A 23,748-nucleotide genomic window follows, 5' to 3' on the forward strand; every position below is an offset into this window, starting at 1 on the left:
CAACAAGATTTAGAGAGAAAATTGGAAGAAGAGCTATGAATTCTCAGAGTCGCAGATTCGAGCAAGCAACACGAGGTTGCACGAAATAGGCTGGAATAATTACCATTGTAATATTAAGTTTTGGTGACTAGTCATAGGCTGGAATAATTACCATTGTAATATTAAGTTTCGGTGACTAGTTATAGGCTGGAATAATTATCATTGTAATGTTAAGTTTCAGTAACTAGTCAATTTCGACATCTTGCAATGTTATCATTAACTGAGGGGGAAAGAACAAAACAAGACATTAAGCAGAGTCCCACCTCTCTCAAGGCAGAAGCATGCTTTCTTCATCATTTGGCTTGTTTCTTCTATTACTTCTCATAAATCATTTATTTGCTTTTTAAACAGCCCATGATATGTATATTTGGAATATGGATAAACATTAATAAATCTCAAAATCTGTAACCAACAACATCGTTTTGAGTATATGACAATCGGTTTCTCTTCATATGCTTTGTGCAAAAACATGTGGCCTGCAAGCTATATGTTTATGAAAGATAAAGTAGTTTCATCATAAATAATCTGATGCATTATCACAAGTGTCTAACAATCTTTAAAACTGAATCTTCACAAGAGACATTTTGTTGTAGAAGAATCTTTTAAATATGCTTGTGAAGGAAGGAAACCAGTGGAAACCTAAATTAGTATGACATTTGCTACTAAAATCCTCTTAGGAGTCTGTCTCACCGTACTATCTTGCTACTGCTCAATATGGTGTTAAATTAGCCTGGTGCACAACAATGCAGTCCAATTTGTAATGTAACAAGCCGGACTTAAGCCATCAACCTTAAAGAATAAAAGCACTGTCATAATAAATTTCAGGAATGGTTTGAAAATGAAAGGAATATATTGTAGCTCATAATTCAAGGTCTAGAAACAAATACTGATGGAAGCAAACCATATTTGAGAAGAGTTATGGACCATCAATAGGGAAGTCCTATTTGGAATAGAGAACCCTCAAGAACCTCATTGAGGAATGGAACATAGAGATCAATGATTTCAATTCTTATTGGAGAGGAGGAGAGGATGGTGGGAAGATAAAAGGATGGGACTAGGATAACGGTATTGACTCTATCGGCATTTGCTCCTATCTAAGGAATATTGACATGTTTTATTTTAAAACTTAAATAAAAAGAGCTATATTTTGGATATAATATATTTCTATTTCACATATAGCTCAACAAATTTTAACTATAGAAAATGAAAATACATGTTTATATATAAGTTCTCCGTAGTGTGTCCAGGAAAGCAACCAAACATAGTATCAAGAGCCTATAATACAAAATATGGAATTTGGTAAAAATAGGAACAATCTTTTTATGCTGTTTAACCAAGATATATATATGAAAGTAGCCACGAAAATAACCAAACATGGCATCAACTATCAAGAGCCTATGTTACAAAATACGGAATTGTCTACACACTAAATAAGAGGGTCCATATCATATCACTCCAACAATATTAAAATGAGATAGGCTGATTCTAAGTGTTCATAATCGATGAAACAAACTTCATACATACTCTAATGCGCACTCCATAAACTTAAGCATGCATTGGTTCGCGATAGGAATTGGAATTAGAATCAGAATCAAGCCAACTAGATATCAGAATATGTCATGTTGCGGAGGCATATCTAGTAATTTTTTGAATAGTAAATATTATAGGTTTGGTTTTTATGTTTGAATTTAGCTGTTTTGAACTAGTATTGGTTACATTTAATAGATAATGAAAACGAATTCCTATTTATTCTATTATATTTGAGATAGATTTGAAGCTAAATGTAATATTGGCTTTGTTATCGTAGACTGCTATTCTCGATAGCATGGCCATATCATACTCTGGATTTAGGGTGTGATTCTATTAATTCAAATGATACACAATTTTAGTCCATTTAACATCATATTTAAGTCTGAATGCTGAAGATGGCAATCTGATAGGCGCACTCATCCACAGCGGGTCCGAAGACCCAATCCCCGATATCTGGGGGCCTTCATCACCCACGATGGAAGCAGAGGGAAGAAGAGCTCGGCGTCTGCGAGAGCAACGGAGGAAGTGGGAGACGCTCGGAACGTGGGAAGTGGGAAGGCAGGCATGCAAGCTCGGCTCGACGTGGGAGACGCGGAATGAGGCGAAGAGACGAGCCCCGAAGCCACGTGTGTGGGGTACGACGAGGTGGACGTGGGACGAGGTAAGGGGGAGTTGAGCTCCGAAGCTCAGGCCGTGGGGTACGGGAGTGGATGAGTGATGGTGAGGAGTGAAGAGTGATGGTCCGGGTTTCATGGGAAAAGGGAGGAAGTATTTAATGTGGTGTATGCTTTGGGATATGGGACGTGAATTGAGTGATACTTTGTATGGGTCTTCTCTCACCCAAAAGAGAGTGTGTTATTTTCATTGCACTGGTCTAGCTCTCACCGTAAGACGAGCTGAAAAATATATCATTCCGTTTCTCCCTTTTGTTCCTACTTGGCTCGACTTCATCCTTCTCTCTTGTTCACCTTTCCTGCTTCTGATCGGGACCTATCAATTGGTATCAGAGCTGGCTATGTCTAACAAGGAGAGAATAGAGCGGTTGGAAGTTGAGACGAGTACCATGCGGGAGGAACTACATGGCTTGGAGGCGCGGGTTGATGGACGACTCGCGGAGATCTTAAAGGCTATTCGACACCTTCAGATCACTGCTCAGTCGCCGACACCGTTCGAGCAACCTATATCCCCTCCTCAGTCACCAAGGGGGGGTGGTTACAGACGGACGGAGGAACTCGCGATGGTCCAACGACACCCACGGATGGACTTCCCGCGGTTCACTGGAGATGATCCGATTGTTTGGTTGGATCGGGCCGAGCAGTATTTCGACGGCCAAGGAGTCCCTGTCAACCGACGGGTAGCAACCGCCTCGTTCTACTTAGACGAGGAAGCTAACCACTGGTGGCAGTGGTTACGACGAGCATACCAAGATGAAGGGGCCACCATTACTTGGAGGGTTTTCGAACGGGAGTTATTGGCTCGGTTTGGACCCAACGAGTATGTGAATTTTAACGAGAAGCTCTCCCGAGTTCAGCAACAAGGCTCGGTACGAGAATATCAATAGGAATTTGAGAAGCTGGCTAACCGAGTCCGGGGTTGGCCACAGGACGCGCTCATCGGAACCTTCGTCGGAGGGCTCAAGGAGGAGATCGCGAAGGAGGTTCGCATGAGGCAGCCGCACTCACTCCGGGAAGCAATCACGGTTGCTCGCATGAGGGAGGGAAGGTTGGAACAAAAGAAGAAGGCCACTCGAGGCGTTCAACCACGACTGACTGGTATCCCACGGATGCCCAACCCGAGTCTCCCTGCACCGCGGCTACCGGCGCCGACGCCGATCCGGCGCATCACATGGGAGGAGATGCAACAACGGCGGGAGCGAGGTCTTTGCTTCAAGTGCAATGACAAATTCACTCCAGGGCACCGGTGCAAAACTCCCCAGGTTCACTTAATCGAAGCGGACCGAGAGGAGGACGCGGACGGAGTTGGCGATGGGGAACCTGACCTTCATGGCGAGGGCCAGACCAGGGAAGAAGCGCAACCAGTAATCTCGCTACACGCACTCTCTGGATGGACTGGACCGAAGACGATGCGGGTGATGGCGCGAATACAAGGGCAACCAATGACGGTCCTCATTGACAGTGGATCCACTCACAACTTTGTGAGTGACCGCATAGCCAAGCAACTGCGACTCCCCATTGACTCCACTGTATCGTTCGAAGTCCGAGTTGCGAACGGAGACATCCTTCAGTGCCGGGAGATGTTCCGAGCAGTGGAGGTTGAGCTGCAAGGGAAGAAATTCCTGGTGAACTTCTACACCCTGCCACTTGTCGGGTTGGACGCTGTCCTTGGCATCCAATGGCTAGAAAAGCTGGGACCCGTGCTCTGCGACTGGAAGCAAATGACTATGAAGTTTTGGTGGGATGGACGGGAGTGTGAGCTCTCCGGACAACCGGCACGTCCCGCCCGAGCCCTGAGTTTCCCAGGGATTCAGCGAGAACTAAAAGGAGGGACTCAACTTTTTGCTGTCATGATCAGAGGCTCCGAGGTGCAACCCTCCGGGTCTGACACGAGAGAATGCCCCAGAGATCTACAGAAGCTGCTTCAAGAGTTCTCCCCTCTCTTTGAAGAACCCCGAGGGCTTCCGCCGGAGCGAGCTTTTGTCCACCGGATTCCACTCTATGACGGAACCTCAGCCGTCAACGTCCGGCCATATCGGTATGCTTACTACCAAAAGAATGAGATCGAGCGACAAGTCACCGAGATGCTGGACGCCGGGATTATCCGGGAGAGTCAGAGCCCCTTTTCTTCTCCCGTCTTACTTGTAAAGAAAAAGGATGGCAGCTGGAGGTTCTGTACGGACTACCGGGCGTTGAATGCTGTTACTGTAAAAGACCGATTTCCGATCCCTACCGTTGATGACATGCTGGATGAGCTGCACGGAGCCAGCTTCTTCACCAAGCTGGACCTTCGAGCAGGATATCACCAGATCAGAGTTCACCCCGACGACATCCACAAGACGGCTTTTCGCACGCACAACGGCCACTTTGAGTACCTGGTGATGCCCTTCGGGTTATGTAACGCTCCATCAACGTTTCAAGCCATCATGAATTCCGTTTTCAGAAGGTTCTTACGCAAGTTCATCCTGGTTTTCTTTGACGATATCCTGGTGTATAGCGCTACGTGGGAGCTCCATTTGTCTCACCTCCATACTACGCTCCAGATCCTCACAGAACATTGCTTTTATCTACAACCATCTAAGTGCTTGTTTGGGCAACATCAAGTTGAATATCTGGGCCATATCATCTCGGCTGCAGGAGTACAGGTGGATGCCAACAAAATACAAGCGATGAAGGAGTGGAGGCAGCCAACCACCGTAACGGAACTTAGGGGATTCCTGGGACTTACCGGGTATTATCGGAAGTTCGTCAAGAATTACGGGATCATCGCCGCCCCTTTAACGACCCTGTTAAAGAAAGGGAAGTTTCAATGGAGTCCACAGGCCGAGCAAGCGTTCAACCTCCTCAAAGAAGCCATGACTACCACCCCGGTACTAGCCACGCCCAACTTTTCAGAGGTTTTCGTAATTGAAACTGATGCTTCAGATAAAGGAATTGGAGCTGTCCTAACCCAAGGGGGGAGGCCCTTAGCTTACATGAGCAAGGCGTTGGGTGTGAGGAAGAAAGGATGGTCCACGTATGCCAAAGAAATGCTGGCGATCATGGAGGCCGTGCGGATGTGGCGACCTTACCTGTTAGGAAGAAGATTTCAAATCCGCACCGACCAGAAAAGCCTTCGACACTTCTTAGAACAGCGTGTGAGTACACCAGAACAACAGAAGTGGGTCGCAAAACTCTTAGGATACGAGTATGAAATTGTATACAAGCCCGGGAAGGACAACACAGCCGCGGATGCCTTGTCTCGCCAACCTGAAGCAGCCCTGCTCCATGCCATTAGTCGACCGCTCTTTGACATTTGGGAGGAGATCCGGGCTGCCACCCGAGAGGACTCCTATCTGCAAAATAAGATCCAGCAGCTAGACTCCGAACCTGAGTGCATGAAGGATTACGAACTCAAGGGAGGAGTCCTGTATTATAAGGAGCGGGTCCTGATTCCTCCGAGGTCACCCCTGTGCAACAAACTGATGGAGGAATTTCACAACACCAAGGTCGGAGGGCATTCCGGAGTCTTGAGAACTTACAAACGAGTCTCTCAAGCCTTCTACTGGGAAGCAATGAAGCGGGATATCCGAAGGTTTGTGGCAGAATGTGTGGTCTGCCAGCAACAAAAATATGAAGCTCAAGCTCCGGCTGGATTACTGCAACCCCTTCCGACGCCTACGCAAGTCTGGGAAGACATCTCCCTAGACTTCATCGAAGGACTACCGCGGTCCAGAGGTAAAGATGTAATACTAGTTATCGTCGATCGGCTGACCAAATATGCCCACTTCTTGCCTCTATCTCACCCGTATACTGCTAAAGGAGTAGCAGAGCTTTTTGTGCACCAAGTGGCCCACTTACATGGGATGCCAAGGTCGATTGTTAGTGATCGGGATCCTGTGTTTGTGAGCACCTTCTGGCGAGAATTCTTCAAACTACAAGGGACCTCCCTCAACATGAGTTCGGCTTATCATCCGCAGTCTGATGGCCAAACTGAGGTGGTTAATAGGTGCGTGGAGCAATACCTCCGATGCATGTGCAGTCAGTACCCAAGGACATGGGAGCACAACTTAGCTTGGGCGGAATACTGGTACAATACCACTTTCCACTCCACTGCCGGGATGACACCATTTCAAGCACTATATGGGAGACTTCCACCAACAATTATTCGATATATGGATGGTGTTTCAGTGGTAGATGAGGTCGACAAAAACTTGGTCGACCGCGATCAGTTGCTGAAAGAGTTGAAAGGTAATCTGGAGAAGGTGAAGAACAACATGAAGCAACAGGCAGACAAAAGACGGAGGGAAGTTACGTTTGAAGAAGGCGACTGGGTGTTCTTAAAACTTCCTCCATACCGGCAGCAAACAGTCTTCCGCCGAGCTCACCAGAAGCTAGCACAAAAGTACTTCGGGCCTTATCGCATCACTGAGCGTATAGGGCCAGTTGCTTACCGGCTGGCGTTGCCGGAGACTGCCAAGGTCCATCCGGTGTTCCACGTATCACTTCTCAAAAGACGACTGGGAGAAGGACAAGCCACCTGCACTGCGCCACCACCGATACGGGAGGATGGCAACCTCGTGCTAGAGCCCGAACTTGTCAAGGACTACCGATGGGTTAACAAAGGAGGAAAGCTAACAGAAGAAATCTTGGTGCAGTGGCGTTCGCTTCCGAAAGAGGACGCAACTTGGGAGGACTATGGGCAGCTAAAGGAACTATATCCTAAGACAAACCTTGAGGACAAGGTTTCACCTGAAGAGGGGAGGGATGATAGGCGCACTCATCCACAGCGGGTCCGAAGACCCAATCCCCGATATCTGGGGGCCTTCATCACCCACGATGGAAGTAGAGGGAAGAAGAGCTCGGCGTCTGCGAGAGCAACGGAGGAAGTGGGAGACGCTCGGAACGTGGGAAGTGGGAAGGCAGGCATGCAAGCTCGGCTCGACATGGGAGACGCGGAACGAGGCGAAGAGACGAGCCCCGAAGCCACGTGTGTGGGGTACGACGAGGTGGACGTGGGACGAGGTAAGGGGGAGTTGAGCTCCGAAGCTCAGGCCGTGGGGTACGGGAGTGGATGAGTGATGGTGAGGAGTGAAGAGTGATGGTCCGGGTTTCATGGGAAAAGGGAGGAAGTATTTAATGTGGTGTATGCTTTGGGATATGGGACGTGAATTGAGTGATACTTTGTATGGGTCTTCTCTCACCCAAAAGAGAGTGTGTTATTTTCATTGCACTGGTCTAGCTCTCACCGTAAGACGAGCTGAAAAATATATCATTCCGTTTCTCCCTTTTGTTCCTACTTGGCTCGACTTCATCCTTCTCTCTTGTTCACCTTTCCTGCTTCTGATCGGGACCTATCACAATCAGCAATGAGCGCAGTCAATCAAAATATTTTTCAGGCATGTGTCCAAATTGAAAGCAATGGTGATCACTCTTTCACTAGTCGATGATTATTAGCTTTTAAGTGCACGCTATGATCGAAGATTTGAATCATGTAAAGGATCAACTCAGCCATGTTGTTTCCTCACCAGCCAAAGATTGAAGGGAAGAACCGATCTCAAATTGCAATTAGAGTGCGGAGGGCTTGCTTAAGACCTTTACATGGAGGCTCGGAAATGAACTTGCTCCGACCCATGTGCCCACGCCCAAGTCTGGTCCGAGCCCAGGCCTTCTCTTACATGACAAACCTATTAAAAAAATTATGCTCCCGAGGAGACGGGAGGGCGACGAAGAAAAAGAGAAATAGCAGCCCGTAACACGAAGGTCAGGTCAACAAATTCGTTCCCTCGTGTGTGATTTTTTATTTTTATTTTTATTTTTTTCGTGTTACCTAGTATTAATATTTTCTCTGATGGATATTATTGTCGCCTTCACGTATTAAATCTTAGCTTTTCTCTTTCGAATGTGAGCTCTTGATTTTTTATAATGATAATAATTATGCAGGCCTTCCACTTGTTTGTCAGAATGTCTTAGTGTTTTGAGATGCATGAATATTTGCTTTAAAAATAGGGGGAAAAAGAAAAGAGGAAAAGTGGATGTGTTGATGTTTGTTACTAAAGATATATATGTCTTTCATGTGTTTGTCAAAATGCTTCAAACATCAATAGTCCAGTATTTCATCTCAATCTATTAGTTGATTGGATGCTAGGGTCCTAAGGTTTTGGTATCTTAGACCTTCAGCAATTTATTTTACATGCAATGTGCTCATACCAACCAAAATAATTGTTACAACTTACAAGTTTTCATTATTTTTCTCCCGTGGTACAATTATTGATGCTTTTCTCTAAAATATCTATATAGGTGAGTATTGCAGTGAAATACGAGGTTGACACTAAGATCCTCCATGTTCATCTTTAGATCCTAGGTATGTATAATAACCTTTTGGACCAAATCTTATTTTGTTTATCTTTTATTTTCTTTTTATGTTCAATAAAAAAGCAATTCTATCATGTATTCTTCGATCCAATGATAATCCATCAATCCATCTAATGCTGCTTGCTTAACCTACTCTAATAGTTCTCTAGTGAAAAATTATTTACATGCTTCTTGTATCTTTGTTTGGATTCAAAACTTTGATAATAGTATCACTAATTTTTTTATTGTCCTAATTTGGAAACCAAGACAACCAACCCTAAATTATTTGTCTAGCATGCAAACTTGCAATGGTTTATGCTTTACTAAAAATAAATAATAATAGGCATGCAACTTATAAAGTTAATTAGGGGCACATGTTTTTTTATTAACAATAGACCATACATGGATAAGGTTGTTCCAAGATAAGTATTAGAGGGCTCCACCAAATGCTGCGCAATCATGTGAATCCTAGCCTTAGTTACCTGATCGGGGAAGATGTCTGGGAATGGGTTTGTATGCTAGTGAAGGGAAGTGGATAGCTACAAGAAGTTTAGAGTAAAAAGCACCTAAGAAGCAAGTGCAAATGCAAGCTATTAAGAGATTTCAAAGTGGGTGTCTCAGATGTCTCTTTTTACTAAGGTCAAACCTCTATTAACTAATTGCCTTTGTGACATACATGGGAAAAGACCACATGAGTATGGCCAAGCAACTTCTTAACCTTTTTCACTTTTTGTGTTTTGGGGGTGGGGGAGGGGATGGGGGAGGGGGTAATAAATAATTGTGTTGCACTTTAGCCATATTATCTAATATACTATCATTTTTAAACAAGTCTTTCTTTCAGTTGATAAAGTGATCATTGAAATTACTTTGACAAGTTTTATCCTCCTCCAATCTAATCTTTCTTTTTAGTTTTCTAATACACATTTAAGGATTTTTTGGGACAAATTTATCGACTTTGTTGTCATTAAAATATTTCTCTTTCTTTTAGTTGATGAACTCATGAATTAAGGTACTTGGCATGTTTGACCTCTCCCAAGGTAGGCTGGTTCCTCAAGAAATGTCCTCTTCATGGTCATTACATTTAGACCTTATTTTGTACCTTCAAACTTCTTTTTATATTTGAACACATTTTAGTCCACCTTCCACATATAGATTTAAACCATACATCATCCAAAAAGATTAAAATATTTTGTTAAAACAAAACAATATGTCCTTTTCAAGTTCGCTTCACAAATAGTTGAATAAATTAGACGACATCTTTGAAGAGCATTTTGGAAATATGTGGACTGTTCTCCTTCCTCTTTGTTGGAGAAGGAACCGAGCAATGCAAGATATGGCCAGTTTGGGCTGCTTTTGTGACACCATGATTTGGCATTTAATGTTGGATTTTGAGTACCAGTCGCATAGACTCATCCTAGCTATCATGTACTTCATGTATCATAACTATTTTCTTTTTGAGTGTATAGTTAATAAATGATATAAAAGTCCACCTCAAGTATGAAAGAATCTAGTTCTTACATGTTTCCTTGGTGATCCCTCTTCTAGAGTTCACCAAGAAATCTTGGAAGATCACCATCATTAGAAATCACAACAATAAATAATCCAATCCACCCAAATCTTCTAGTTGTGGTCGTAGTACATTAAACGGTATATGGAAAACATTATTCAACCTGACCTCTACTTAGCAAAATGTTTGTGCCATCATAAGCTTTTACGAATATATTGTTTCAATCAAGGTTCGCCGTACCGGTACTGGTAGGCGTACCGGTCGCCTATCAGACCGGCACGGTTTCGGTTCAAACCAGTTTAAACCGGTACCGAAACAAAACACTCTTCTCCGCCGGAGCCGGCGAAGAAGAAGAGAGTGAGAGAGCGAGCGGGGGAGGGAGGGCGGGAGGAGAGGAGAGGCCGCCCACAGAAGGCCGGGGGGGGGGCGGCGGAGGCTGGGGGGTGGCGGAGCCGGCGGGGGGGCGGGGGAGCCCACGGGGGTGCGACGGAGGCCGCGGCCGCTTCCCCTATTTCGAAAGAAACAGGGAATGCGGCTGCGGTTTTTTAGTTTAAGAATTTTTTAGTGAAGTCGTCAACCGAGTGAAGTCAGCAAATAGGTTTCCGACTTTACTTAAAAATCTCCAAATTAAAAAATTTGAGAATTTTTAAATGAAGTCGGCAATCGATTTACCGACTTCACTTACAAATTTCTAAATTTTTTTCTGCGACCTCGACCTCCGCCACGGCCCTGCGGGCTCCACCGCCCCCCGTGCTTCCACCGGCCCCCGCGGCCCTCCGTGGGCGGCGGAGGCCTCTCCTCCCTCCCTCTCTTTCCCGCCCTCTCCTCCCTCCCTCTCTTTCCCGCTCTCTCTCTCCTCTTCATCTTCCTCGGCTCCGGCTGGGTTCGGCCCGTGCCGGTTTTCACTACTCCGGCATACCGGTTACAGGCCGGACTAGTCCGAACCAGACGGTACGGGCCAGTTAGTCAGACCATGGTTTCAATTATAACCTTATATGATCTTTCATGTATACTTTCTTACTTACATTAACATCTCAAACCCATTACTTTTAGGGAGTGTGTTGCCCAGAGATGGTCACCCAAGAGGGGGGTGAATTGGGTGTTTTAAAAACTTTTTGCCTAATTAAAAATAAAACACACAAATATATGAACTAAAATAAAGATAAAGAGATAAGAAGAGACAACCACAAACACACGGTTTTATAGTGGTTCGGAGCCTTCACCGCTCCTACATCCACTCCCCAAAGCGCCTTTGGGAATTTCCACTATAATCCAAGATTACAGTACGGTAGTTTTGCGAGTTCACTACCCAACTCGTTGTTTTACACCGGGCTCACAACAAACCCTAAAACCCCCAATTTCTCTTAGGCCTGGGACGCCTTTCCCTTGTTCCAAGTCCCTTGACTGGAACAAGCACCACAATAAAAGAGTTTACAAAAGGAAATAAAAGCTCTAAGAAGCAAATATAACAATTATGAATAATGTAACCCGGAAGAATCCTTTTGCCGTTGGAAGCGTGGGAAATGTTGATTCTTCCGAGGTGGAGCGCGTAGGGTTGAGTGTGAGCTTCGAATCCCGAGCGCACGAGAGTGGTTGAGCTTGAAATCGCTTGGGAGACTTGAGAATACTTGATTTCCTTCCTTGAATGCACTCACTCCCTTGAGCTTTTCTTTCTAACTTCTCTCTTGAATGATCTAGCTTTTTGGTTGGTGAAGAGTTGTTGAGAACCACTTAAGAGGTCCCTTTTTATAGCCCAAAAAGCAAATATAGCCGTTAGAAACAAAAAGAGAAGGATTTGAAATTCAAACCAAACCTGAAAAGCTGTCAGTCGCGTCTCAGGCGCTCCGGGGACGTCTCCGCTACAACGAGGGACGTCTCGCCTACAGGATTTTACTTTTTATGTTGTCTGGGGTCGACTCGGCACTTTACGGGGACGTCTCGGCTTGTCTGCACTTTTTGCATGGGGACGGCTCCGCTGTCTCAGGGTCGACTCCGCTGCCTTATCACCGAAAAAACCATTCTCTGGAAAACCCTGAGAGAGCCGTCTCGGCTATCTTGGGGACGACTCGGGAACTCTCCTTTTTACCTGCGGGGACGACTCGGCGTACAGTGGGGACGTCTCGCGCATATCTCTTGAAAACTGCCTTTCTGCCGCCACTGAGAGAGTCGACTCCGCTACTGAGAGAGTCGACTCCGCTAACGCGGGGACGACTCGGCAGGTGCCGGGGACGTCTCCAAGTGTGCCAGTTCTTCCTGTTTGTGCCAGAGACGTCTCTGAAACTATCAGGAGACGTCTCGGCTGTCCCTGAACTTTTTCATTAACTCAAAATGTTCTTCAATGAATTCATAAAAATTATGGGAACTTGCCTAGACATTTCTCAACAATATTCTAGATAAAACACATGAATTCCTTAATTAAATTGTTAAGATATAATGGAATTATGCTCTAGTGTTTTGTATTCATCAAAATCCATTAGGGGGTCAACAATCTCCCCCTTTTTGATGATGACAAAACACTGAGTATATGCAAAATTTGAAATTTAAACATATACACAGTATTTGATCGGATGTACAAGTATAATATTTTGGCCTAGATACAATGTGCATCACTCAATTCAGTTCTTTCCTTGTGCATAAGATTGATCTTTATAGTTCTTAAATGATTTTGGCATATGAACTGAGTTTGAATCAAGTTAAAATGAAATATTGATGCTGAAGATAATTGAAAGCTAGATTCTTTTTGACTCCCCCTTTCTTTTCCAGAAGGGCAATTATCTTAAAATCAATATTCTTCAATTTTATCTTTCCTAATTCAACTTTGGAGTATGATTAAAAATTTTGCATTCCATATTCAATATCCATGTCTACTCCCCCTTTCATACTCCCCCTTTCAATATCTCCATATTCAATATCTATTATAAATTTTGCATTCCATATACTATCTACTCCCCCTTTTTGTCAGCAACATGAAGGGGACAAATTATCCTTAGGTGCTTAAGACTCAATTTATAGTGGAATTCAGCATTCATTTTACTCAAGGATATTCAAGTTGTGCTCCCCCTGTCCAAGTCATTTCTATTAATGTATTCATATCACTCCCCCTTTGTTTTGGAATTCATTTCAGACTTATCTTTTAGTTTAACATAGTTATCACAAGATGTGCTCCCCCTGTTTTATGTGCATTGTTTCTTTGTATCAAATTTGAACACTCAAGGTATGTGGTAAGATTTTTATGGCATATCATACAATCACATACACAATCACAGAAACACATACGCAGAATTGGCAATGTACACAAAGTGTTCAAAAAAGATTGTATTCATTCATATGTCATCATAAACCTTTGAAGTCAGTACATAGTCAAAAGAAGAAATCATTACAAGTATTGATTTCTAATACAAAAGGTGTTTCAAAATAGCCTAGGATTTACAAAAAGAAGATCCTACAAGATATCCATCATCGGCGACGTTGCTCATGGGGCCTATTAGTTGTACTTTGTGCATAAGCCTTACAAGCTGCATCTATGAATGCATTGATAGAATCCATGAGGGTCTTAAATTGATCTCCCTGTGACTTGTGGAAACCTGCCACAAGTGCCTCAAACTCTATAGTTGCCATTTCAATTCTTCCTCTGAGTTGGGCAACTAAGGTGCTCACATTGCCATCTGGCTTTGTTAGCTCTTTAAGACTCTTGGAAATGCTCTTCAAGCTGTCCTTGAGCTCTAATGATCTGATGGTTTGGGTGGCACCCACACCAATTATTTCTTGTGTTGTAGCTTCAATTTGACTTCTAATATCCTTCATCTCTTGTAGAAGCCCTTCATGTGAAGCTCTGATGGGGGCCAACTCTGTGGAGATCATGGATCTCATCTCCTCCCTTATCTGCTGGCAAATGGCCGATGCTAAGGTGTGCATCTGATCCTCTGATAGGAAGGAGGGCCCACTGACTGGAGGAGGTGGTGGCATGGACGTGGAAGGTCCAGCTGAGCTGGAGGGAATATCAGGGATGTTCATGTGGCTAGGTGGAGGAGAGTGATGGTCAGACTCATGATGTGGGATTTCAGGCTCTATGGTTTGTGCTTTTCTTTTTGGAACCTTGACCCACGACCCATCTATCTTATGAAACTCCATTCTTCTCATTGTGCCCTCATTATAGTAGTCGGTGTTTCTCAAGGCCTTTGCAGGTTCATTTGTTGGAATGGGAACCTTGAAGTGTTTAAAGATTAAGGTAAAGATCATGCCATAGGGTATACTAAACCTAGAATACCTATGACATAGGGCAATGTAATTTAGCATGAGTCTAGGAAGGTTTAGAGGGATCCCTTGTAGGATATGATGCATAATAGCTAAGTCTCGCTCCGAAACAAAATCGAAGCGACCGGTTTTGGGAAACAAGACCCGGTTGACAATACTTAAAAGTAATCTCATTTCGGCGTTTAGGTCTTGGGAGTTGATAACATCAAGAGGGCCGCAGTCCTCTTGTCCTAACAGCAGATTTAGGGCTAATTCCCTTTGGGGAAGTGAGGTTGGAGCCTCACCGTCCTTAGGGATTTGTAGGACAGTGGATAGGACATCTTCATTTACTTCCACTAATGTCCCCCGGACACATCCAGTGTACCCTTGGTCCCCTAATGCCATATTACTAAAAAACTCTCTAACTAGGCCGGGATAGGTCGAGGTATTTAGTGTGCAAAGGTGCTCCCACCCTTGAGCTCGGAGTCTCTCTCCAATAGAGAACCCCTCATGATCTAAAAAGGAGAAATCGATGTACCTACCAGTCGTGACTGTGCGATTTGCACAGGAAATCGTCGTGGTTGGCGGAGCAACCGGAGGAGAAGGCGCGGAGGGTTCTTCCCGCCGTTCCTCACCGTCGGCCGCTACTCTAGGTCGCCTCCCACGGGTTGTCCTAGCTTTCTTTGGTGCCATGGATGCTAGGGTTTGTGATTTAGAGCAAACGGAGGCTGGGATTTGAGGTGGAGAGCAAATGGAGGCTAGGGTTTTCCGTTTTGGTCGGGAATGAGGGAGAAAGCTCGAGTCGGCTCGAGCGATTTCGACCTATTTAAAAAGCCCTCATTCGGTCCCCGAGACGTCTCCGCGACTAAGGCGAGACGTCTCCCCTTGGGGGGACGTCTCTGCGATTTGCCAGAGACGTCTCCGGCACTGAAAAATTTCAGACTGTATTCTATCTTCTCCCAATTTTGTTTAATTACCCTAATCAATATGATCTCTTTTGATAAACTTAGAGTGAATTTGTTTGTGATCCTCCCCCTTAATGATACAACCTATAATAATTTGATAATTTTTTTTTGAATTATTAATATTGAAATGAGGAATGTTTGACCAAATTTCGAATACCGATGAAATAGGTTCTGAAAATATCTCCATGAAGAGTCCAAGGGAGGGTAACCATCCTCCGGAAAGTCAAACAGTTCGTCATTTAGCTTAGATGAATTCATGTTTTCACTTATGTCTACCTTGAGGTTGATTACTAGTTTGAGTAGCAAAGTAAACCAATACAAATTCAACTCATTTGCTAGGATCATACAAGCTCAAGGCATTCCTTAAGAAATTGAATCTTTCTTTACAAAGGGGCTTTGTAAAGATATCAGCTAATTGATTTTCTGTACATACATATTCAATCATCACATCATTTTTCAGCACATGATCCCTAATAAAATGATGCCTAATCTCTATATGCTTTGACTTAGAGTGTTGGACAGGATTTTTTGTTAAATTAATTGCACTTGTATTATCACATTTAATTGGTATATTATCCATTTTGATACCGAAGTCTTCAAGTTGTTGCTTAATCCAAAGAACTTGGGCACAACAGCTTCCAGCTGCAATGTACTCAGCCTCAGCTGTGGACAAAGCAACTGAATTTTGTTTCTTGCTAAACCAAGAAACCAAATTGGCACCCAAGAATTGACATGTGCCACTTGTGCTTTTTCTGTCGAGTTTGCACCCGGCAAAATCAGCATCGGAATAAGCAATTAAGTTTATGTCAGATTGTTTAGAATACCATAAGCCTACATTAGATGTCCCTACTAGATATCTAAAAATTCTCTTAACAGCTTGCAAGTGTGATTCCTTAGGACATGCTTGGTATCTAGCACACATACAAACACTGAATAATATATCTGGTCTACTAGCAGTAAGATAAAGTAGAGAGCCTATCATACCTCTGTATAATTTGCAGTCTATACTTTTACCTTTTTCATCTTTGTCTAGCTTGCAACTTGAGCCCATGGGTGTGCTGATTTCCTTTGCATCCTTCATCTTGAATTTTTCCAGCATTTCCTTGATGTATTTGGACTGACTGATGAAGATGCCTTCCTCTGATTGTTTTATTTGTAACCCAAGGAAGAAGTTGAGCTCACCCATCATGCTCATTTCAAATTCTCCCTGCATAAGCTTGGCAAACTCTTGACAAAGACTATCATTAGTAGCACCAAAAATTATATCATCCACATAAATTTGTACAAGCAATAAGTCATTTTCTTTTCTTTTAATAAAGAGGGTTTTGTCTACATTTCCTCTCTTGAATTTGTTCTCAATTAGGAAATTACTTAACCTTTCATACCATGCCCTAGGGGCTTGCTTAAGTCCATACAATGCTTTATGCAATTTATAAACATAATCTGGATGTAAGTGATTTTCAAAACCTGGAGGTTGTCCTACATAAACTTCCTCCATTATATAGCCATTTAAAAATGCACTTTTTACATCCATTTGATAAAGTTTAAAATCCATGAAGCATGCATATGCTAAAAGTAGTCTAATAGCCTCTAATCTAGCAACAGGAGCAAAAGTTTCGTCAAAATCTATTCCTTCCTCCTGATTATATCCTTTGGCCACTAGCCTAGCTTTGTTTCTTATTACTATTCCATCTTCATCTAGTTTATTTCTATACACCCACTTGGTACCTATAATTGAAACATTAGGGGGTCTTTTCATTAGAGTCCAAACTTCATTTCTTTCGAATTGATTTAATTCCTCTTGCATAGCATTCATCCAATTATCATCTTTTTCAGCTTCTTCTAGTGATTTAGGCTCTATTTGTGATACGAAAGCAAGGTAATTACTAGTGTTTCTTAAAGAGGATCTAGTTCTTATACCTTGTGAAGGATCACCAAGGATTAGATCCTTTGGATGACCATGTGCATACCTCCATTCTTTAGGAAAATCTTGAATTTTTGATGGAGGTTGACCTTCTTCATCTTGCTGATTTGTATCTTCCTTGACCTCATCCTCATGTTGTTTGTCTTGTATGGAGAATTCCTTTATTCGGTCTTCAAGTATACCTGCATCACCATCTTCTTCTTTTCTAGAAGAAGCTCCATTAGTTTCATCAAAAACAACATGAATGGATTCTTCAACAACGAGAGTTCTCTTGTTGAAGACCCTGTATGCTCTACTAGATGAGGAATAACCTAAGAAGATCCCCTCATCTGATTTAGCACTAAATTTACTGAGATTGTCCTTTCCATTATTCAAAATAAAGCATCGACAACCGAAAACATGAAAATAACTTATATTTGGTTTCTTACCTTTTATCAATTCATACGGTGTTTTCTTTAAGATGGATCTAACTAAAGCACGATTTAAGATATAACATGAGGTATTTATTGCTTCAGCCCAGAAATACTTTGGTAGATCCGATTCGCACAACATGGTACGAGCCATATCTGCTAGTGTGCGATTCTTCCTTTCTACCACCCCATTTTGTTGGGGTGTCCTAGGTGCCGAGAAATTGTGATTGATACCATTTTCGTCACAAAACTTTTCAAAGTGTTGATTTTCAAACTCGTTAATGATCACTCCTAATTGCTTTTAGTTTAAGATTGAGTTCATTCGAAACCTTATTATGAAACTTGACAAAAGCGAGAAAGGACTCATCTTTGTGTGCAAGAATGAAACCCATGTAAAACGTGAAAAATCATCAACAATGACAAGACCAAATTTCTTACCCCCTAGACTAGCAGTTCTAGTGGGTCCAAACAAATCCATGTGAATTAGTTCTAATGGTTTTGATGTTGAGACTATGTTCTTAGACTTGAAAGAACTTCTTGTTTGTTTCCCTAATTGACATGCCGCACAAATTTTATTCTTTTCAAAGTCTATTTTTGGTAGTCCTTTGACTAGATCCTTTGTGATCAATTTAGAGATTAAATCCATGCTAGCATGCCCTAACCTACGATGCCATAACCAACTAGTCTCATTGACTTTGGGATTCATGGCTACAAGACATTGGCCATCCCTCATGGTGAGATCATCAAGATCTACCATGTAAACGTTTCCATGCCTATGTCCTGTGAGTATGATCTCATTATCAATTGGACTATTAATTATGCATAGTGATGATTCAAATGACACTTTAAAGCCCTTGTCACAAAATTGACTTATACTTAATAAATTATGTTTTAGTCCATTAACTAACAATACATTATCTATAAATGAGGAGGGTGATATGGAGATTTTACCAACACCAATAATTCGACCTTTAGCATTGTCTCCAAATGTGACTACTCCTCCTTCTTTTGATTCCAAGGTGACGAAGAGACTCTTGTCACCGGTCATATGCCTTGAGCAACCACTATCAAGATACCACATTCTCTTTTTATTTCCGGCTGCAAGGCATATCTACAAAATGATCATGTGAAGCTCTTAGGTACCCAAGTTTTCTTGGGTCCTTCGTGGTTAGTGTAGTTGACTCCCTTAGGCACCCATACTTTAGTTATGTTTTTAGCTTTTACAAATGTACCCTTGTTAGTTTGGATTTTTCTTTGAATACAAGAGTAGGCTTTATGTCCGTTCTTTCCACAAAGAAAGCATGTTGGTTTTTCAGTTTTTACGTCTTTTGCTTTTACAAAGAAATTCTTTAGATACTTTTGTTGCTTATTAGTTTTATATCCTAATCCAGCTTTATTGAAAACAGCTCTTTGATTTGAAAGAATAAGATTTAATTTTTCAGAGCTTTGTGTGAATTTTTCAACAATTGGCTTGTACTTATGTACCTCATTCTTAAGATTCAAATTTTCTTTAACTAGTTCTTTCATATCCTTTTTAAGAGATTCAACAGTTTGCGCAAGTGAGGTATTACTATTGAGTAGGGAATTTACTTTTAGATTTAATTCCTTGATTAGTGTTTTTGCCTTTTCATTTTCAGTGCTAAGTCTTGAATTTTCGATTTTTAGGTTAGTAGTATTCATATTTTTAACGCTCTCCTTTTCAATTAATAGGTTTTCAATATTTTCCTTTAGTTTTTGATTTGAGGCTTTTAATTCTTTATTCTTTGCTCCTAACATACTACAATCACCCATAAGTTCTTGAAAAGCATCATATAATTCTTCTAAAGTAAAATTTATAGTTGGGTTTTGACATACCTCGTCATCTTCGAGCGCCATGAAGCATAGATTGGCGGTCTCTTCCTTCTCTTCCTCGGAGGATGATGTGTCACTGTCATCCCATGTTGCCTTCAATGCCTTTTTCTTCTTCTTTCCAAAATGCTTCTTTTGTTGTGGGCATTCGGAACGAATATGTCCCGGTCTCTTGCAGTCATAGCATACGATTGGGTCTCTTTCTTTTTCTTTTTCTTTTTCCCAATCATTTCTCCCTCCAAATTTCTTTCTTGGGAATGGTTTCTTTCTTCTCATGAACTTTTTAAATTTCCTTACTATCAAACCCAAGTCCTCATCTTGACTTTCTTTTTCACTCTCACTGCTCTCTTCTTCACATACACTTGAGGTAGCCTTGAGTGCGATTGTCTTTTTCTTTGGCAACTCTTCTTCATGCTGCTTCATCGTGAGCTCATGCGTCATCAATGAGCCCAAGAGTTGTTCTAGCCCCAAGGTGTTGAGGTCTTTGGCTTCTACAATCGCCGTGACCTTTGCTTCCCATGCTTTTGGCAGTGACCTGAGAATTTTACTCACAAGTTCGGGGTTAGTGTAAGATTTGCCCAAGCTTTTTAGACCATTAATAATTTCGGTAAAACGTGTAAACATGCGTGTGATGGTTTCATTAGGTTCCATCTTAAACAATTCATACTTGTGAACTAGAATGTTCACTTTGGACTCTTTGACTTGATTTGTACCCTCGTGGGTAACTTCAAGCCTATCCCATATTTCCTTAGCGGAACTGCATGTAGAGACTCTATTGAACTCATTTACATCTAGAGAACAAAATAATGAGTTCATGGCTCTAGAATTGAGTTGAGCCATCCTATCATCATTCTCATCCCAATCCTCCTCAGGTTTGGGAACTCGAATGCCATTCACCACGTGTGATGGTTCTTGTGGTCCCTTGACTATAACCCTCCACAAGGCATAGTCTTGTGCTTGAATGAAAATTCTCATTCTCGTCTTCCAATAGGTATAATTTGTCCCATTGAAGAGTGGAGGTCTATTGGTTGCTTGCCCCTCGGCAGGAACATTGTTAAAGGGTGTTGCCATCTAGATCTTTGGCTAAGACGGTTAGGTCTTTCAAGAAATATACAGAGCACCCGCTCTGATACCACTTGTTGCCCAGAGATGGTCACCCAAGAGGGGGGTGAATTGGGTGTTTTAAAAACTTTTTGCCTAATTAAAAATAAAACACACAAATATATGAACTAAAATAAAGATAAAGAGATAAGAAGAGACAACCACAAACACACGGTTTTATAGTGGTTCGGAGCCTTCACCGCTCCTACATCCACTCCCCAAAGCGCCTTTGGGAATTTCCACTATAATCCAAGATTACAGTACGGTAGTTTTGCGAGTTCACTACCCAACTCGTTGTTTTACACCGGGCTCACAACAAACCCTAAAACCCCCAATTTCTCTTAGGCTTGGGACGCCTTTCCCTTGTTCCAAGTCCCTTGACTGGAACAAGCACCACAATAAAAGAGTTTACAAAAGGAAATAAAAGCTCTAAGAAGCAAATATAACAATTATGAATAATGTAACCCGGAAGAATCCTTTTGCCGTTGGAAGCGTGGGAAATGTTGATTCTTCCGAGGTGGAGCGCGTAGGGTTGAGTGTGAGCTTCGAATCCCGAGCGCACGAGAGTGGTTGAGCTTGAAATCGCTTGGGAGACTTGAGAATACTTGATTTCCTTCCTTGAATGCACTCACTCCCTTGAGCTTTTCTTTCTAACTTCTCTCTTGAATGATCTAGCTTTTTGGTTGGTGAAGAGTTGTTGAGAACCACTTAAGAGGTCCCTTTTTATAGCCCAAAAAGCAAATATAGCCGTTAGAAACAAAAAGAGAAGGATTTGAAATTCAAACCAAACCTGAAAAGCTGTCAGTCGCGTCCCAGGCGCTCCGGGGACGTCTCCGCTACAACGAGGGACGTCTCGCCTACAGGATTTTACTTTTTATGTTGTCTGGGGTCGACTCGGCACTTTACGGGGACGTCTCGGCTTGTCTGCACTTTTTGCATGGGGACGGCTCCGCTGTCTCAGGGTCGACTCCGCTGCCTTATCACCGAAAAAACCATTCTCTGGAAAATCCTGAGAGAGCCGTCTCGGCTATCTTGGGGACGACTCGGGAACTCTCCTTTTTACCTGCGGGGACGACTCGGCGTACAGTGGGGACGTCTCGCGCATATCTCTTGAAAACTGCCTTTCTGCCGCCACTGAGAGAGTCGACTCCGCTACTGAGAGAGTCGACTCCGCTAACGCGGGGACGACTCGGCAGGTGCCGGGGACGTCTCCAAGTGTGCCAGTTCTTCCTGTTTGTGCCAGAGACGTCTCTGAAACTATCAGGAGACGTCTCGGCTGTCCCTGAACTTTTTCATTAACTCAAAATGTTCTTCAATGAATTCATAAAAATTATGGGAACTTGCCTAGACATTTCTCAACAATATTCTAGATAAAACACATGAATTCCTTAATTAAATTGTTAAGATATAATGGAATTATGCTCTAGTGTTTTGTATTCATCAAAATCCATTAGGGGGTCAACAGAGTGAATCTTTGTTAAACAATTAAAACAAAATCCTGGTACACTCTTACAACCACCAAGCTCCCCCAGCCTGAAACCTTGTAGGTTGAAGGTGACTTGTAGGTGATCAATGGTTTCTTGAGAAGGAAGTGAATATGGAAAGCTCCCCAAGCTCCCCTGCCCAATAGGATCTTTCTGTTCCTGCATCTAAGAAAAATAATGATATAGTTGAACCTAGGAGTAAATGTAATAGAAGAGAACCAAAGTTAGGTAATGAGTTCTTTATCTATCCAGTGGAAAGTGATCCTGCTAGCTTTTCATGAGGCAATGTCATCTATATATTCTCCTTTTTGGTGGAAGAAGTAATAAAAATGAAATGGATTCCTTAGTGGCTAATAATATATGGGAATTAGTTGATTTACTTCTAGATTTTTACCATTGGATGCAAGTGGCTTTTCAGAAGGAAACTGGGACCTAATGGTACAGTTGAAAAGATTTAAAGATAGGTTAGTTTAAACAACATAAGGGGATTGAATATTTTGATACTTACTCATCTGTTGCACCACAGTTAGAACCTTAATTGCAGTAGCATCTATTTGTATCCATCAGGTGACTGTTAAAACAGCCTTCTTATATGGAGAATTAAAGGTTCATGAATGTTTGTAGTTCCAGGACAAGAACATAAAATATTTAGACTATTAAATCATTGTACTGTTTAGAGAAGACTCCTAAATAGTTGCATGAAAAATTTGATACTGTAGTGTTATCTAATGGTTTTTCAAGAAATGAATCAGATAAATCTGCATATAGTAAATTTGATGGTAATTCAGGTGTGATACTTTGTCTTTATTTTCTGAACTAGTATTGATAAAATAAATGAGACTAAGTCTTTTCTTTCTCAAAATCTTAATATGAAATACTTAGGAGTAGCTGATATGATTTCAGGACATAACATAATTAAAACCCCTGAAGAAAATGTTATTACTCAATCTCACTAAAGTGAAAGTATACTTAAAAGATTCAGTTATTATGAATGTACGTGCCCATGCTCCTTTTGATGCTAATAGTAGGTTAAAGAAAAAGAAGAAGAAGAAGAAAGTGTGGCACAATGTAAATATTACTAAATAGTTGGGTGCCTTAATTTTCTTGACAATCATACCAAACCTGATATTTGCTGCTTAGATGGTATACTAGTCAACCCAATAAACTTCACTACAGTGAGCTAGAAGGGGTAATGAGGTACCTTAAACGTGCAATATCCTGTGGATTAGTCTATGGAGGATGCCCACCTTTTATTGAGGCATATAATGATGGAAATTGGATCTCTGCCAAAGAGGAGACCAAAGAAACTAGTGGGTATGTGTTTACATAGGGAGGTGCTGCTATCGCTTGGAATTCTACCAAGCATACCTTGATATCTAAATCTACTACGGAGGCTGAGTTCAGTGCTCTTGACCTCACTAGTGAAGAAGCAAATTGGCTTAGGAATCTGTTTGCAGATGAATTGGGGAGCCAGCCAATCCCCGTGGTACCTGTACATTGTGATAAACAAGCAGCAATTGCAAAGGCTAAACGTAAAATGTATAATGGAAAATCCATAATTATACATCTGGGGCATGACCGAAAGAGTATTCACATATTGATTATGTCTGACCAAAGGATTCGAATTAAAGGTCTATCAAAAAGACAAGTGTTAGAGACATCAAGAGGAATGTAGCTGAAGCCTATAATGTAAATCACCT

General features: G+C 42.1%; 1 long non-coding RNA gene across 3 annotated transcripts in view; it reads left to right on the top strand.

The window, feature by feature from the left end:
• Positions 1-7,220: 7,220 nt before the first annotated feature.
• The window catches only part of LOC113461161 (uncharacterized), a 49,859-nt gene continuing 33,331 nt past the window's right edge, over positions 7,221-23,748 (top strand). Inside the window, exons 1-3 of one of the 3 annotated variants that reach the window (XR_015975155.2) lie at positions 7,222-7,646; positions 7,723-7,985; positions 8,523-8,586. This is a non-coding gene — a long non-coding RNA (uncharacterized LOC113461161). Of the gene's footprint in view, positions 7,986-8,522; positions 8,587-23,748 lie in introns of all 3 variants that reach the window. The other 2 variants (XR_003383255.4, XR_015975154.2) reach the window with 2 other exon arrangements.

This window comes from Phoenix dactylifera, chromosome 2 (assembly GCF_051530095.1).
Source record: "Phoenix dactylifera cultivar Ajwa chromosome 2, Ajwa_hap1_PhDact_Kaust_v1.1, whole genome shotgun sequence".
NCBI classification, from domain to species: Eukaryota; Viridiplantae; Streptophyta; class Magnoliopsida; order Arecales; family Arecaceae; genus Phoenix; species Phoenix dactylifera.